The following is a 5,000-nucleotide window of genomic DNA, read 5'->3' on the forward strand; positions in this document are numbered from 1 at the left end:
TTCCTTAACCCTCGGAAGGCTTATGGACCTGAAGGGGTCCTTCCTATTGTTCTCTGTAACTTCCTCCGTGCTTGCACCTTGCCTTTTAATTTTGTCTATTAACATCTACCTTCCCTTTTCGCTGCAAATTTGCCTACATTAAACCTATTCCTAAAAAGGAAGACCGCTCTAACACATTAAACTATCGTCGAATTGCTTTAATTTCTTTCCGATCTAAAGTTTTTTTTTTTTTTAATATATTTTTAACAGGAAGATTCTTAAACATCTATCACTTCACAACCTTATATCTGATCACCCGTAAGGGTCCTGTTGTTGCCGCTCTACTGGTGATTTTCTGGCCTTCTTTACTGAGTCTTGGTCATCCTCTTTTATGAATTTTGGTGAAGCCTTTGTTGTTGCCTTAGACATATCAAAAGCATTTGATAAAGTCCAAACTACCCTCCAATGGCTTCTATCCTTCTTTCTGTAACTTCAGCTCAAGTTTCCTTTCTGATCATTCTTTTGCCGCAGAGGTAGACGGTCAGCGTTCTTCTCCTGAGTCTATTAACAATGATTGTTTCTTAGGGGTCTGTCATGTCAACCACTCTCTTCCTATTATTCACCAATAATGTAATCCAAACGTCTTGTCCTATCCACTCCTATACTGATGATACCACACTGCATTTTTCCACGTCTTTTCATAAATATCCAATCCTTAAGGTATTAAACAGATCACGCAGGGAACCCACAGAACGCCTGAATTTTTATCTCTCTAAAATTTCTGACTGGGACAGAGCAAACTTAGTATTGTTCAATATCTTAAAAACTCAATTCCTCCATCTATAAGCTCTATCCCCTCTTCTTCAGTGACACTCACCTGTCCCCCTCTTCTACAATGAACACCCTCAGTCTGTCCTTTACTAACAATTTAAACTGGAAACTTAACATCTCATGTATAGCTAAAAACAACTTCTTTGAATTTAGGCGTTCTGTGTTGTCTCTGCCAGTTTTTCTCACCCCCCCCCCTAAGCCAGTAACTCTGTACTGGTGCCTTATCCTTCCATGTATAGAATGTACTCTTCATATGTACCGCCCTTCTAAACAGGGTGGAATCAAAAGCATTTCGTCTTCTCAACTCATCTCCTCTATCTTCAGCCTCTCTCTCTCTCTCTCAGCACCGTAATGTTGCATCTTTTGCTATCTTCTACCGCTATTTTCACGCTAACTTCTCTTCTGATCTTGCTAACTGCATGCTTCCCCTCCTCATGCAGTCTCGCTGCACAAGACTTTCTACCATCTCTCATCCTTATTCTTTCCACCTCTCTAATGCAAGAGTTAACCAGTATTCTCATTCATCCCTTTCTCTGGTAAACTCTGGAACTCACTGGCTGTTTCTGTATTTCCACCTTCCTATGACCCGAAGTCTTTCAAGAGGGAGGTTTCAAGACGCTTATTTTCCAGTTTTTGATTATCCCATTTTAACACTTTGGAAACCGGCACTGGCCGAGGCCAGTGGCTCTCTTACATAAAAAAAACAAAACAAAACAAAAACGAATTGACACAGCATATAAAAATAGTATGCATCACTTTTACTAATACATGCCATGTAGTCGTTACTTTAAGTAAGTAGTCCTGTTGTGGCTCTGTAGGCTCACGCGCGATTACTGAGGCCGTAATGCAGTAAAAGATTTTGGTTGTAGATCACTTGTGATAAAACAGTGTTCACCATCCCCCCCCCAAAAAAAAAAAAAAACGAAAAAAATAAACAAGGAAAGAAAATTAGGAAGAAAGAAAAAAAGGAAAAAATGAAAAAAAAATGAAAAATGTTTACGTGTCTGGGAAACTGACCAAGCGCAAGATAAAAAGAAAAAAAAAAGAAAAGACCGCTCAACTTCTCGCTGCCAAAAAAAATCATAAAAAGGGATGAAAGAAAGAAAAGAAGAAAAGAAGAGAGAGAGAGAGAGAGAGAGAGAGAGAGAGAGAGAGAGAGAGAGAGAGAGAGAGAGAGAGAGAGAGAGAGAGAGAATTTTAGCCCCCAAAAAACTTCGCTAAATATGCGAGTAATCATAATTATCATTATTATTATTATCATTATTATTATGATCATTATTATTATTATTATTATTATTATTATTATTATTATTATTATTATTATTATTATTATTATTATCATCATCATCATCAGTATTGTAAAATATTCTTTGTGTCTCTCCTTTCTGTTGTCGGTGAACTCATTTATGACATATTTGCAGTATAATATTATATTGATGGCTTTGTACTTAAAACACCAAATATCTGCTAATGAAGTACAAAAGCCATCAGTATAATACTGTATACTGTATATTGATAGAACGTCATGGATCAGTTCACCGACAACAGAAAGGAGACAAAAAGAATCTGTACGTCCAGCATTGTGCTACAGAAGGAAACAAGCAGTCATGCAAGCTGTCACTGGTCGTCTCCTAGTCGTTCTTGCTAAAATACATGAATAGTATAATAGTATTTCATCTATGATTTAGTCCATCTTAATGATTACAACACTCTCTTACAATATAAGTGTGGCCAAGTAAGGTGGATGCACAAACGGGCGCACGCACGCACGCCCCAGCCTGTTCTGCGCCACTGCATGGTGAGAGTGGCGCGCTGGAAACACGGAACTGACCACGGAGAAGAATCTAAGATGAGCCCTCAAATTTTCCAGCCAAGTTTTACTGGGAAATAAATTGTTGAATAATAACTTCCTGCCCTTCTTTCTTCCTTCATTTTCTTGTTTTATCGGAGTTACGGAATGGTAAGGATCATATTTTGTGTCACCATCTGCGCTTTGCCGCCATGTCGCAATGGAGATGATGGGAATAACAATGATGCTTGTCGTGATGGTAGTGTGATGATGATGATGGTGACGATGATGATGATAATAATAATAATAATGATATAATGATGATAATAATAATAATAATAGTAATAATAATAATAATAATAATAATAATAATAATAATAATAATAATAATAATTTTAATAATAATAAAATAATAAAAAAAAATAATAATGGTACAGTGATAATAATAATAATAATAATAATAATAATAATAATAATAATAATAATAATAATAATAATAATAATGTCTAGAAAACACTGATATTTATTTCTAACTTTGCTTTTGTGGCCGGGATAATGATATTTATGAAATTTACCTATTCCCATTGGGAGAAAGTGGCGAATTTGAATTATCATTTGCACAAAATAGAAACAAAACGACATATGATACAAAAGTAACATTTATTTATTCTACGATTACACAAGTGAGACGATAAATCATTAGAAGTGATTAATTTTCCACGATTTTACGCTTATACTGTAAATTACTTTCATGAATCAGCCTCCAAAATATAGTCTCCCATCATGATTTCATTATACGAGTACGACCCTTGGTAGCGGGGTTCAAAGTCTAATGTCCTGGTGGGAGCGCTCGCCTTGCTCCTCGGAGTACGCCCCTATGTTCTCATTAAATTTACCAAGATGAGCGTCAAGGGTATGGATTTTGAGGGACATCCTGCAACCCATCTTGCCGTAGTTTCTCACCAAGGTCTCAGCAAGCTCCCCATGGTTTTCGGCTTTGTGATACCCAAAGAAGCCAAGAACCACTGTGACAAAGCTGTTCCACGCTGCTTTCTCCGTCCTAGTGAACATCTTGGGGAACTTCTTGTACTCCATGACCTTTATTTGCCGAAGACACCGGCATCCAGTTTTGCCGCAGACAGCTTAGGGAAAAAATCTCGGAGATACTTGAAAGCTGCAGACTCCTTATCTAGAGCTCTGATGAATTGTTTCATAAGACCCAATTTTAAGTGCAGTGGAGGAAACGGTACCCTTCTGGGGTCCTATTTGACGATGTTCTTCCCGACACTAAACTCGATCCACTGTGGCCAGTCCTTTTTGTGGTAGTGTGTCACGGTGTCCCTGCTGTCCTAAAGGCAAAGATAACAAGGAAACCTAGTAAAGCCACCCTGAAGAATCATAAAAGAGGCCATCATTTTGAAGTCTCCGATAATCACCTAACCGTACTCTTCATATTTCAAGGCATCTTGACACTAATGTATTCCTTTTTGAGCTAGACAGAGTGAACGAGGATAAGAGATGGATACATGTTCTCGTTATGAAGCAAAACTACTTTGAGGCTCCTGCACGAGCTGTCGATGAAAAGGTGCCACTCGTTGGGGTTACAGGCGATTCCAATTACTTCAAACAAACCGATCACATTATGGTAAAAACAAAGCTCATCTTGACTAGTAAAAAAGCTTGAAAAATGCTGGTGACACTTTCTCTGAGCTGATATTTTCACATTTTCATCTAACAAATTCCACTGCTTGAGTCTCGATGCCAAATCCTCGGCATTGGACTTTGTGAGACCAAGATCTCTGTGCTCAGGCCGTTGACGTCATTTTGGTTGGGCTAGTAAGGGTTTCTCTCCTCAGTTGCGCCTCTGAGATCTGGATCAATGACTTCATCTTCTGAATTGTTTTTCCTAAAAACTGCTACTCTCTCTTTGGAGGAGTGGGTAAAGGGAGCTCAGAGCAGTGTGTCATTGGCGGAATGGATGATATAAGGTGTGGATATATGATAGCAGGTTAATCTCAAAACATAGCTGCCCAGATCAAGAAAAATAAAGTTTAAAGGGAATAACTGTCATTTTCTTTGATTTCTAGATAAAAGTAATTACGAAATAACATTTACTGACTAAAGACAAAAAAAATTAAAATTGTTATACGGCCCAGTTTTTATTATTACTATTATTATTATTATTATTATTATTGTTATTATTATTATTATTATTATTATTATTATTATTATTATTATTATTATTACTATTATTATTATCATTATCACTGTCATTCTTTTCTTCTTCTTCTTCTTGTTATTATTATTATTATTATTATTATTATTATTATTATTATTATTATTATTACTATTATAATTTATTATTATTATTATTATTATTATTATTATTATTAGTAGTAGT

At 36.3% G+C, this 5,000-nt stretch overlaps 1 long non-coding RNA gene across 2 annotated transcripts in view; it reads left to right on the forward strand.

Moving 5' to 3' along the window:
- The window catches only part of LOC135106807 (uncharacterized), a 76,510-nt gene that overhangs the window by 62,734 nt on the left and 8,776 nt on the right, over positions 1–5,000 (forward strand). Inside the window, exon 4 of one of the 2 annotated variants that reach the window (XR_010271472.1) lies at positions 2,537–2,699. The exons of the other annotated variant lie outside the window; for it this stretch is intronic. This is a non-coding gene — a long non-coding RNA (uncharacterized LOC135106807). Of the gene's footprint in view, positions 1–2,536; positions 2,700–5,000 lie in introns of those variants that run through there. 2 annotated transcript variants of the gene reach the window in all.

This window comes from Scylla paramamosain, chromosome 14 (assembly GCF_035594125.1).
Source record: "Scylla paramamosain isolate STU-SP2022 chromosome 14, ASM3559412v1, whole genome shotgun sequence".
NCBI lineage: Eukaryota > Metazoa > Arthropoda > Malacostraca > Decapoda > Portunidae > Scylla > Scylla paramamosain.